The following is a 14329-nucleotide window of genomic DNA, read 5'->3' as shown; positions in this document are numbered from 1 at the left end:
ATTCAATCCAAACATTCTGCAGCGGAAGGAGCATTTATGGTCTCACCTAGGAGGGGTTACTAAGTTGAGAGTACTACAGCTCATTCATACTCTCGGTACTATCGAACGAGAAGAATTTTCACTTAAATCATCGGAACTGCTCCTAAGGAAAATATATGGCCAACTTCCCTTGGAAAAAATGAAAATCTAAGGCCAGAGATGCACGGCGTGCTTTGACTGCAATTAAAGTTCATTATTTCTTCTCAACCGAGTCCATATGATCAGCTGCTCTCATTACTCGGAAAAATAAATAAAATCCCAAAGTTTGGATATTTATTACAACTTGCATATAAAACGATATTATATCATATGCTTCCAAATCTAAGGTTTTTTATATAGGTTTCTTAATTGAAGATTATGCTTTTGAGGTTCTCATCAGCTATCTTCCTCAAATGGGTTCCCACTAACACTTAAAGTCTGATGAAGAGCTGCATGAAAGTGTTCTGATCACTTTTTTGACTGCAGTCTTCTGATCTCCAGGCGCATGGCATTACACTTGTTTTTGTACAATTTTTATTAACCCAACAGGAATCAGCTCTAACCTTGACATTGTTGATATATTTATCACTCGAAAATGCAGAACATAAAGGTGACAGAAAGAGTAGACAGCCATTGCAACCACAGAAATTACTTTATCTTACTTTGATGGCACTATAAAGAGGCTGATATATATGTGATCTCCTGCATGCATGTATGCCCGTATTCTCTGCAAATGTTTTCTTCTTCTTTATGGTACTTTTGTTTCTTTTTTCTTAAAAGTGTGTCATGTGAGCTGATCAAATTATTCATATTGTTGTACAAAATAATTAGACAATTGGGCTGCAACCCACCTTAACATCGAGCAGTTGCATCAACCATGATTAAAGCATCGATATAAAAGCTAGCTCTAGCTATACTGAGCCTGACACTGACCCAATTCATTTTGTCTCTAAGCATGAAAAAGCTGGAAATTGCTTATTCTAATGTGGGCCAGTCCTCACAAAAATATAACTAAGGCAACCAATGAAAATACAATGTAGCTGATCACTTTGTGTATCTTATTATTATATGTGAAAGATTGATTCATGTACATCGTGATCTTTGTTACCAACCGAATCTTCCTTGATCAATTTAATTGGTTTTGGTTGGAGAAATTATGTCATCCTTCTCAAAAAATGAGTATAACTTCATAGCTTACTTTGATACCAACTCATAATTACTTGATGCGACATATTTTAAATAATTTTTGGTTCAAACGATTGATATAGGAAGTCGCTACTTACATTAATGTCTCATCTCATGCATGTTAATCCATGTAATTCATTCAGTGTAAAGATCAATACTCTTAAATATAATATAATTTAATAAAAATTTTATGTACAGTTATTTTTACGTACTCTATTAATATGATTAATTGCTTCATTTTTTTAATATAAGATAGCTGTTTTGACCAATTACATTAATATAGTATGTAATAAATATGTATAAATGACTATTTGTAGCAGAATTCATAACTTAAAGTACAAAATTCACAACTAATTCTATTGTACATCTTTCATACCCTATTCGTGAGTCGATTTGTGTGGATAGCTTAAGGGTTTATGTGTCAAGTAATGTTGTATATAATCGTAGAGTGCGTAAGTGCCTTACAGTCACTTTGAAAAAGAGTGGAATCTATTACTAAAAAATTTAATTTTTTTTTCATGTGAGTCTCATATTTATTTATTTTTTTAAATAATTACACAACACTTATACGCATACGACTACAACCATCATTTATCTTATGTGTCGCACATGGTATAATAAATTTTAAGAAAATGGTAAATTAATAATTACTGTCAGTCATATTAATTTATTCACAACTAATTAATTGGGCCCGAGAATGTTGATAGCCTGAGCGGCTGAGCCCATATCCCCCACGTGAGAGCAATGGGGAGGCCATTTGAAGTTTATTTTTCTTGTCATAGTCGTATTAATTAATACCAATGCGATACGCATGCATGTTTTATGAATTTTCTTCCCAAATAATGTCTGCCTTATATGGAACTTCTGCCACGAAAAATAAAAAATAAAAAAAAAAATTAATGAAATTTATTTCCCTAAAGAGAACTTGCAAAGCAAATGATGAGTGTAGAAATCCTCAAGGTCAAACATTGGCCCAAAAGTATGGTCTGACAATGGGAAAATTCATGTGCAGCCCAACATAAAGAGTCCTAAGATCATGAGATTCAAGACACGAGTTTTTGGGTTTGATTGGTGATCCACGTACAACATGCATATATGTGCACATTAGAAATAAAAGGAAAATTAATTATTCATCCTTTAATTTGATCTCCTGAAACAAAAAGTCAGCTGGATGCTGTAATATTCATTAGTCAAGTGTACAAATTAAGGGCCAGTTGATGCTGTAATATTTGATCACACTTTGGATGCTCCACATGTGGAGCCCAATCCGCAAGAAGGCCCAAAGCTTTAGAAGAAAAGCCTAGTCCTTTCTGAAACAATATTGTGTTTGGCCCTTGGAGTCAAACCCTAAAACCTCCCCTATCTTCATTTCTTTCTTCTTCTTTCTTTCTCCCCACACTGTCTCCCCTCTTCCCCTCTCGTGAAGCTTTCGCACTACGGGTCGCTGAGCTTTAGCCATTCACTGTTGTCTTTGACCACTGCCCACCTCCTCCAATTCAAGTCAAGCACTGCCACGCATGAAAGGGGCTTCTTGAGCTATAAATAGGCTTCAGGCCCCTGCCCTTCCAACCATCTCTCTCTTCCCTCTTATGGCGTCACTCTCACGGTCACCTTCACCTTATATCTCGGCCTCACTCACCTCTCTCTAACTCTTGTTTAGGGCTCCGCTGTCACAACCCATTACAGTCCAACACCACACAGTGCACCATCATAGACCCTTTGTAATATCCCCTTTTTACAGGTTTTTTTATTGAAGAAATATTTTAATTTAATTAAAATATTTGTTCCTTTATTTTAAATTATCGAATTTTAATTGAATTTATTTAGTTGTGAAATTTATTTTGTAGAGTTTTTTTAATATTAATTATTGTTTTGAGTTTAAATTGCTATTTAATTTAATTTACTTTGTTTTTAGATTTAAAATTATGTTATTAATATTTACTAGTTATTTATTATATTTTAACTAGATATGATGTTTAAATTATTTTATTTTATTTATAACTTTTAAAATTGCTTTTGTTGAATCAGTTTTAGAACCCCAGAGGAGAGGATTGGATCTCATTTCTTTTCCTTCATTTTTTTCTTTTTTCTTTTTTCTTTTCCTCATTTCTTTTCTTTTTCTTCTTTCTTTTTCTTTTTCTTCTTCTTCCCCTGCACTCTTCCCACGCGACCAGCCCCCCCTTCCCCTCCACGTCGTTTCCTTCATCAGCCTAGACCCCCACCATTCGACTCCCCTCCACTGGTGATCACCTCCCTCAATTTTCAGACCACCCAGAGTCGCCGTGGGCTCCTCCAAGCTATACTGTTTTTCTCCCTTTTCGTCGCCGTCGTTCAGCCTCCGACCGCCACCTCTTTATAGTTTCATCACCAACCTCTTGCCGTCCTAAACCACCCATTTCTGACTCCGATCCGTTACCGGAGCAGCCCCCACAACCACACTTTCCATTTTGGGCTTTTTAGCCTTCTACCGCCTTTTTTGCCGCCACCTACGGCCAACCCTCATTTCCACTAGTTTCATAAATGCCTCTAAACTATTCCCTATCAATCTCAAGCCTTGGATCATCCCCATTCAAAAGTGGGTATTTTACAACTCACGGCCACTATGCTTTTGCACTGTTACATTGCTTTTCTTCCGCCTTTTGCAGCTTGTTGATCCTCCAAAAATTATTATATAGTGTTATAAGTATTTTTTAAACTTTCTTTTAGATTTAAATATATTTTTGCTTTAACAATAAATTGTGACTGGTTGGTTATTCCGGACTGAGTCCGAAGAGTCGGGGGTCGGATGGATTTGATAATGAAGTTAATTATATTTCGTTGATGTTGAGATTTGTTAGATATTTTGTGTCTTGATGTTTGCATTGCATAGTGCATGCATGTTCATGTTTGTAAAATAAAAACTGGGTTTTCGTGTAATTGCATGCATGTACATGTGTTGGAAATTGAAAACTGGGTTTCAAGCGAGAAATGATTTTTGATATATTTGAACGATTGGATTGACTGGTTTGAGTCAGAGGCACATGTAGGGATGGTGGTGAGCAGGGATGGTGGTAGAGTCTCACTTGCGATTTCCGCCTACGATGCACGAGTATGGATGGTGGTAGAGTCCCGCTGCGATTTCTGCCTACAGTGCTCTGATGGTTTGGCTAATGGACCATTTTCTAGAAAAATTGCGAAATTGGTTTTTGGGTCATTATCTGGTATAATGGTGAGGATATGTCTAAAGGAAATATTTTGAACCAAAATGGGAGTTTTGGCATGCGTGGAAAATGTGAATTATTGGGACGTATGCATATGGCATCATGTTCATGCATATTGTTGTGGCATGGATATATTTTTTATCTTGAGATTTGTTTGGTTTATTACTTACCTGTAACACTATTTTGGTACCGTAGATTTTGATGCAGAGTTTGAGGAGGAGGAAGCTGAGCCCGAGGAGGCAGCTTCGCTAAAGTATTGACTTGGAGTTATTTTACGTTTGGAAAATTATTCTACTTGCTTTTATGTTATATAAATTTGGATTTGAAACGATGTTAAACTTGTAATATTTTGGTACGCTTGTATTTTAAGTGAATTTGTAATTAAACAAATTTCTGGTACTTAATTAAAAGACTTTATTACCCGCTGCGTTAATTTTAGTATACACGTGTTGTTTATACACACATTTGACACTTTGGCGATGAGATGTGTGACCTAATTGTCATCATTTCGATGCCTCGATTTTCATGTATCCGTACGTGGGAGTTGGGGGCGTCACACCCTCCCCCTCCAACTCCCTCTCCAATCATCACTCTCTAATTCCTTTCTCGAAAAACCTAACCTTTTGTGGGTTTGGAAACCCTAACCCCAACCACCTCATCGCCATGCTACGCCATCCATTGAGCTCCCCTTCCTCTTGATCTCATTGTCTCCCTCAAATTTCCCTCATCCCTCTCTCGCACTCTCTTTGTCTCCCTTTCTCCATCTTTGTCTCTGCTGCTCGCTACCTCTCTCTCCCTAGAATTTTTTGGTTGCCAACCACCGGCCAACTCCATCCTCCTCTAGGCCTCTCCTCCCTATCTCTCTCATATTCACTGTCCCTTTGTCCCAGCAATGTACACACATGCACACACTATCCCTTTCTACTCGAGACACCAAAGAACATTCAGAGGACCATTGCGTCACCGTTTGACGGGTACAACCACGAATACCAAGCAGAGCCCAAAACATCAAGATCATCTAGAAGGTTTCCTTTCGGAACTAACCTTGAAAATAAGTGTTGATGGAAATTGAGAATTTTGATCTGTGTAGTTCTGATTTTGATTCTATGTGATGGCCAAGGGCCCTTGTGAAGTGTCAAGATTATCTTTATAGTTCTTATTGTGGTTCTGTGTAGTGGCTAAGGGTCTATGTAAAGCATTCAGATTATCTTTGTAATTCTGTTTGTGGCCAAGGGCCTTTGTGAAGTGTTGAGATTTCTGGTAGAATTGGCACTTGCTTTCCATTTGTTATTTGGTCGCACTAGTCATGTTGTTGTACCTTATTATTTGAAATGTTGTTGTTGTTATGTTATAATAATGGTAACTTTTCCTCATTCACACTATTGATCTTCAGTCGCAATGGGGTGCTGGAACTTATCACTATTGCAAGAGCTTACAACTTGTAAATGTGTGATGGAAATCCCTTCCCTTGCATTGGATCACAAAAATTGAGTGCTTTTTGGAGAATTTTCCTTGTGTTTTGTCTTTCCTGATGTAATTAACTATTGTATTGACTTGTAATTGTGTGTAAACTTAAATATGTAAAATTGTCGGATTTTTTGGTTAAAACTCGGGCTGATTACGAACAAACCAATGCGATTGAGACCAATTGAGAGCTAGAGGGTATAAATGTCTCAAGTCCAATGTGTGCTTCTTGAAATGATTTCAAAGAGTATAAATGTCTCTGGTCAAGTGAAACCCGACTGAGAATTAGAGGATATAAATGTCTTGGGTCTAGTGGGTGCCCCTTGACAGTTGGCAACTAGGCATGTTCGGATATTGGTCGCGAGGGATAACATTGAGATCTACTTGGTTATGCTTAACTTAAAAAATCGTGTTGTATAAACTATCATTTTCGAGCAATTGAAATTGATTGCCACTTGGTTATGTTCAAATTTTGGTTAAATGTGAAATTCCTAATTATCATTTTTTCAGTGTATAAAGTGTTTGCACAATTTTCATTTTCATTGCCATTCATTCTAATTAAGTGTTAGTCTTAGCCTTCACTTATTAGGATTTTGCGAAATCTTACCATGCATGCATTGTAGTCCCACCTACGATCCCACTTCTAAAAAAATGTAGATTTTAATGCATATGATAGATTATATGGTGGTGGTTACGAGCATGAAGATTCGGCTCAACCAAAAGAGGGAAGATTGAGATTATTCACACATTGTAATTAAGTGCTAATTTTGAATCTTTGTAATTAGACTAAATAATAACTCTGATAATTTGTTGCTTTGGAATGAGACAAGTGACAGCTTATTGATAATTTGTGGTAATACAATTCAAATATATATATTTTGATACTGTTATTTAGCTTTACTGACTTTTTTTTTTCCGCTCCGAATATAACTATGAAAAAATATAATTGTAAGTATAATTGTGCACTAATTTGTACACCAATATGATGTGATTGATAAAAAAGTAGATTTTATTGAAAACAGTATTAATTTAAATTTTAAATATGAATAAATCAATATTGATATACAGATTAGTACGCGATCATGCTTGTATATAGCAAAACTCTATAACTATATATCATCTTTGACATGTCCGCGCACACACTTGTTAATTATCACAAATTATGAGCCGTACTGTGACCAACGTACCTCCCAACTTCAGTCCTTGCCGAAGTGGAGACCAGCGGCGCGCGCGGCAATATAAGTAGGAAATTAATGCCGAGTTCAGCTTAGAGTTGGCTCAATTACTGCACTGCATGCAGCTAGCTATATTATTAAAGAGCTTGTAATTATAAGGTAGTGATCATGAGTTCTGCCTGGCCTAAGGTTATAATTAATTAAAGCTAGCTAGCTATAAACAGTCTGATCAGGCAGTAGTAGTACCTCTTTTAAGGAGAATAAATTATATAGTGTGTCTCCTGATTAATTGATTAGGGTATATATGTAGTACTGTTTACTGGTCCATGCATGCATTAGATCATCATCAACATTGCTAGCTGCATGTGTCTTCAATAATGCTTGTGTTGGGCTAGTTCATTTTCCTTGTAATTTGTATATATATATATATATATATATGTATATATATATCTTTATTTACATTTAATTCATGGTTTTTAGGAACATTAAAAGAAAAAATAAAATCATGCTAGAAGAAATAGTTGATCTTCACGGATAGGATACAGATCATCATGAATCAAATCAGAAAAGATGATAATTAATCCCGTAGGTTTATATGTAGAACTTTCTACATTATATATACACGTTAGTATTCATTATATGTTCTTGTGGATAGTGTTTGTGTATATATATATGTGTGTGATAGTGTTTGTGTATATATATATATATATATGTGTGTGTGTGTCTGCGTGCGCATATATATTACAAAAGATATAAGGACTGGTCTCCAAATGGGAGAACAAGCTCCCTATATATAAAAAAATTCATTGTCGACCTAGCTTATTAGAGAATTAATAAACGTTTACACATCTATGCTATTTTTGTACTATTTGATAAAATAAATGAAGCACAAATTTTACGTGATTCGGCATAATAGTCAACATCTATGGAGTTTTTAAATATATTTTAGTAGAAAAAGGATGAACTACAAACTCTCAACGACCCTCCCTTCTAGCTCTCCACACATGGTCTTTTTGGCGAGAAAAAGAGATAAAGCATAGGGTAGAAAAAGAGGAAGAAGACCCCTCGATGCATCGTCGCTGGATCTCATTTATTGTACCTAACATTTCTTGTCCTTAATTTGTCAATTTTTTTACATCTTATCCCTCGAGCTAGCATTGTATATCTTGTCAAATCAAACGCTTTTGCTTCTTTTCCTTTTATTATAGTGGAGCTCATTAACCAAATTTCACCCCAATAAACTCCAAGCAGGGGTTGTTGGGGCATGCAAAACCGCTTCAATAGGTTCCACTTCAATAAAAGGAAAAGCCATAAGGTTTTGATGGACTAATATTCGAACAAGACATTAATACCAATATCAAAACAATATGGACTAATGGACCCCAAAAAACTCCAAGGGGTTCATGTTCCTTATTTGAATTCAAAACAAGATGTTGGCCAAGTGCCTGACCACATTAAATTTCTGTCTCTACGTACCATTTTTGGCATTATATTTATTGACCAAGTTATGGATGTACACCATCATCAATATTACCAATATCATCTATAAATGGGTCATACGACCAATAATTATTGGCCATTACATTGAAAAAATGCATCAACAGAAAACATATTATACATATGAAGATTACAAGAAATTAAAGGAAAAACAAGTATATATATATATTTTGTGTTTGTGTGAGAGAGAATATTCATATATATATATATATATATATACACAAGCAAATTCTTGTAAGCATATCGAAGAAATGAGGGGCAGAAGTAGCACTGTGGTGTCCATGCGAAGCTTGTCAAGCAAACAGTTCTCGCTTAATGTACCTCAATTTCATTGCCTCGCCGACCTTGAGCCAAGCTAGCTTCACTACTTTAATAATTAGCAGTTGCTAATTATTATAATGGAGCTAGAACGCCATGTTAATTGCAAGCAAGAATATCGATCCTAATTCATGAAAGCTTTTTATAGATCAATTATCAACATGTACACATGACCAAATTCGACCTCGAAGAAGATCCAACACTTGTCATGTGAGGTACGTGACAGTAACTAGATAATTTGTAAAATTTAAATGATGATCATATAATTACAAAACCTTAACTAAAATCATTAGACCTGATCTACTACTTTTAAGTGATCAATGAATTATTTAACAGGTCATTAAATATTAATTGTGTACAATAATTATCAAGGTTGACAGATTAATTATTTTAGACGGTTTGGTGAATCTATCCGATCATGAGGAGAAGGGTTATTCTCTCTTTTGAATGAGTTTGGTGTAGCTAATGATCCGAGGAGTGAGAATCTAAAAGGTACATTATTCTTCTTTTTCACGACTTTATGGTCTCCTGTACTGGTAGTACTACTACTTCATGAATGGAGTAGATCATGTGCATGCCAAGAAAAAATCCCATGAAAATTGCAAAAATAAAACATAGAAAAGAGTTTTGGGATCTTAAAACCAGTGTCCTGAAGACTACATGTATGCATGTTTTGCTCTTTCCTTTGAGGAGGCTAACTGGCTAGCTGATGATCATGAATGAAAATTTTTCTTTCCTGTTTTAGAAAGGAGGTTTCAAACGCCACCAAATGTGTTAAACGACAGGTAAGAAAACCTGATGACAAGTACTAGCAAAGGAAACTGAAACTAAATATGTTTGTTGGGAGTTGACTCATTGAAGATGTAGAAGTCAAGGAAAACATAATTAATATAAGAAATGCAGACAAGCCATAATTTTTGTGATTTCCATCGATCTCTGCATGATGCGGTCTAGACCGAGCAGAATCTAGCAAAACCACATAAACTAATCGGCTAGAATCTGTTAAACCTAGCTGTTAATTACTAAGTTCATGTCTATTCTCTTACTTAGGGTTTCTATGTCTTTTCAGAAAACATAAACAATATCATGAGTACAAGGTCGAACAGACAACGAGATAAAGGTAACCTGGGAGAGACTGTTCACTTGACAAGGTTAGCAAGGAAACCACTCGCCGAATGATCGATCATCATCAATAACCCGTACAAATGCATAAAGCATAAGCAGCTAGCTAGCAACTGCAACCTTGAAGAAGAGATTTTCCTGCTGCTGCATATCAAATTTAACTGGCAAACATAACCGAAATAGTAACGGAGGACAGAATAGTTATTGGGTTAAGACCGACGGCTAGGAGGCTATATTTTTATTTGCAGAACTGAGACCAGCATGCGTCTATTATAGCCGAGAGAGGAGCGAGACTAGCTGGCCTGATCATGTGTGTATCAGAGCAGCAGCTACCATTGACTAACAGATAAAGATGGTGCTTACCGAAGGGAAATGTGGGTGTGAGGTAGATGGGGGGTTGAGAACGTGGAAGAGTAAATTTAGGGAAGTATGGGTTTAGGGAGCCATTCCCAGCTAGCAGGACTAGCAATCTCAATCCCCAGCTACCTACCATCCAGCAGCCCCTTTTTTTCTTCGTGAATGACATCTGGCGTTCTCATTTATCAGTCCCAGGAACTATGGACAGGGCTGGAAAGTGGGAGAACTACGGATTTGGGTAGATTTTCCACCATCAAGAAGTCTCCGGCCGGCCTCTATATTCTTTACCAAACAGTGTCGGACCTACGTTAAGCTTGTGGTCATGGCCCTTCCAAGATATAAATAAATTCAAAATATCTCCTAAATTTTATTTACAATACTATAAATATATAAAATGGCTCCCCCAAAAAGTTTAAAATTTTAATATACCTAAAAATGCATCTCTTGATCATTGTTTAATTTGCCTATAGTCCAAAAACTTTTGTATAATTGTTTTGATCTATTATCTATTTTTAAGGATGTAGCCTCACCAAAATTGATTAAAACTAATTTTAGGAGAAATATGTATCTCAATTTTTATTTTTATTTATTTATTTATTTTTATTATAGAATATTAGGCATCTTAATATAAAATCCAAAGTGGAAATATAATAAAACTCATTTAAGGTTGAAGATCTTTATAAAAAATAGTTAAGAGGTTTTATTCTGATCTAGACTTTATTGAGAGAGAAAAAAAATTATTTAATATCTTAATTATATTATTAAATGCTTAATGTACGAAAATATCTAAATTTTATATGAAACTTGATAAACTAGCTTACATACTAGAATGATCATTTAAATATGATGATATATCCAATAATTAGTATATATATTGCAAGTCACATTTGAGTCAATAGTGAAAAAAAAAAAATTGCCACTAATACTTATTAATTTGCAACTGCATTAAAAAGTCGTAAAGTCTTTTGCAGCGATTTCTTTTTTGATGTAGATGACTTTTTCTTGTAGAATCACCACTTCTTATATTTGAATTGAGGTATTACATAAAAATACAGCCTTAATTCTCATTATATAGTTCAATTTTATGTCTCTCTCTCTCTCTCTCTCTCTCTCCAATTAGGTCTTCCAATTCGGCTAGGCAATTAAAGAGGATCTAAATTTGCATACGTTTTCATGCTACTTACGGCCTCTAGTTTTTCCTTGGAAAGTGCAAATGCTTTTGATTAAACATGCATTTGAAAGAGAAAGATTTTTCTTATTACCAATAAATTATATATATTTGGTGATTTAATATCATATCAGAACAAAGGTGGCCATAGTGATTTGATAATATACATATATATATATATATATATATAATTCTTTGTTTTGTACATTAATGTTTACTTTAATATATACAACAACGTAATAAAATTATAATATAAACCTAATTCAATGTATAAAAAATATTATAAATATTTTCATCAACTTACAGATCATATATAGCGCACGTCTATTTTAATGAAAGGTTATCAATTTTAGATAAAGATCTTAGGTCCCGTTTGAATACGCAATTGGTTTCATTCCATCTCATCTCATCTTAGTATCCAAACAATACTAAAGAACAAATACTTTTCAATTTGTCTTTCATACTTTTTCATCTAATCATTACTAATCATCACTAATCATCACAACTTTCTTAAACTTCTATATAAAATACAAAAAATAATTCAACATTTTCAAATCCAAAAACAAAAATTATATTCTAACAATAGTTTAATTTTATTATATTTTTATTCAACTTTTTATCACTCATTTTTCAAAACCCAATAAAAATCTTAATTCAAATTATTTCACTACCATTCATAACTCATCTAACTACTATTCATATATTTATTATCTCATCTGACTATCCAAATGAGACCTTAGTGATGTCAAGATTTTCCTTCTTGAATAAAAAGGAATGTGAACGAGAATCAAGCAGCTAGGGAGGATTGGAGTACAAGAAAATTCGTGCATTAAGTAATTTTATTTTTGTTAGTTTTTGGTCCAAACTTTTAATGTTTAAGAAAAATGAACACTTTTTTTTTTTTAACTTATGTAGTATTTTTTATGGTTTTGGAAAAAAAATTAAAATATGTGTGGAGCGAGCATTACAAGAAAAATAGATTTTTGTAATTAATTTATTGTAACAAAAAGACTATTCGCAACTAATCATGATTTTTTCCCAGAGGACAGAAATAATATTGGCCCTAGGGGGATATTTAGGCCAGGCCAAGGGGGTATATGATCAGAATTTGTTGGTGGCCGCGGCTAGCCGTTTGAGATTAATATTCTTCATGGATAGAAAGCCAGAAACCTAAAATCAGAATGGCCGGCCACTTGCATACATACATACATACATATTACATACATACATACATATTATATACATCTTGAATGGTAGATGGATCAGCACGGTCTTCAAATCGTAGGAATTTCTCAAACTCGTGTTTTCAGCGACATATGTTGTCAGAATGTCTCTTGATCACAACTTGCACGAGTGGTTTGGGACAACATAGTTTCACCTGTAACAAGTCCTTGTCGCTAGTACTTGAATGTTTGGTAATTACTACAGAACTTTCATACTGACCTTCCACTATTTCGGCCTTAATTAGGTTTTAAATTAATTAATTAACCATGACTACCAATTAATTATGATTTTTTGACCATCCTACGATCGAACTGGTCTTGCAGGTAGAGGAAAATGCTAATATGCCCAACCCATTTGACCGATGCCAGTAATTGAGAGTGCATTTGCTGTGTTTTTTTAATATTGTAAAACTAAAAAATAAATAAATAAATAAAATTTATCGGTCATTGGCGTTGGTCAATTGCATCAATCCTTGCATGTAGTAGGGACCGACAGGTAGCTTCCTCAATTAATAGGGATAATATTTGCTCACGAGGAATGTTACTTATCATTCTACACCACATACGTACTTTATATAGTTTAATATTATTTTTATTTTATTTTATTTTTGTTAAACTAATTGAGTTATTCTACTTATCATCTATATACTACATATTTATTATAAGAAAAATGAAAAAAATTAAAATATATATAGTATGTGATATGTAGGGATGATAAGTAGAATTATTTTTTAGTCATGGTCGATCTACAGCTTTTGACATGGTCCAATTACAAACAAAATGAAGAAAGAGAGTAATACTATATATAGTCATGGAGTGCACAAACACCATGCAATTATTTTATAAAAAAAAAAGTGAGGTTCACTATTAAAAAATTTATTTTTTTGATATGGGTCTCATATTTATCAACTTTTTTTTCAAAATGGCTATACGACACTTACACACTCACAATTGTAAGTATCATTTCTTGAAGAAAAAAACCCATTGAACTTTAATTCAACTCATATTGATTCATGATCTGACTTGAAGGAAGAAAAGAAGATGAAAAAGTAGGATCAAATGCAATTGCAATTGTAGTACTGACGCGAGTTACCACGCAAGTTAAGAGGTTTGTATAGAGTGGATAAGTTGGATGTGGCTTCTATTCGTTGTTGCTAACTTGGTATAGTTTTTTGTTGTGGGTGAGGTTTCTTTGTTTTGTTGATGGTGTCCTCCGCTATAAGTGTGGGTGAATTTATTGAAGGTGCTGTTTAAAAAAAAAAACGGTGTAGTACTGACTGATCATCATCATGCGTTCGTTCCATTACAGCTTGAGTCGCAGCTAGCTAGCTTACAAATTTCTGTGTTTGACTAATAATTAGCTCGTATCCAGTAATAAGAAACGACCCCATTTTGTTAGTAATCAATATGGAATGTGCAGTATCTCTCTTGGTTAGGGAAAAAAGGCAAGAAGAGGGAATTTCATAGCTTATGCCACTTTTGGGTTCAGGAGTTAATTACTTGCATCATCATATATGGTAAGCTGATATGCAAAATTAATGTTTGTTCCTTTGGTGAATGCATGTGTGAGTAATATTGTTTCATCTGTAAGTGGGGGGTCCA

Source organism: Carya illinoinensis, chromosome 16 (genome assembly GCF_018687715.1).
Source record: "Carya illinoinensis cultivar Pawnee chromosome 16, C.illinoinensisPawnee_v1, whole genome shotgun sequence".
NCBI classification, from domain to species: Eukaryota; Viridiplantae; Streptophyta; class Magnoliopsida; order Fagales; family Juglandaceae; genus Carya; species Carya illinoinensis.
This window is presented reverse-complemented; position numbering follows the sequence as displayed.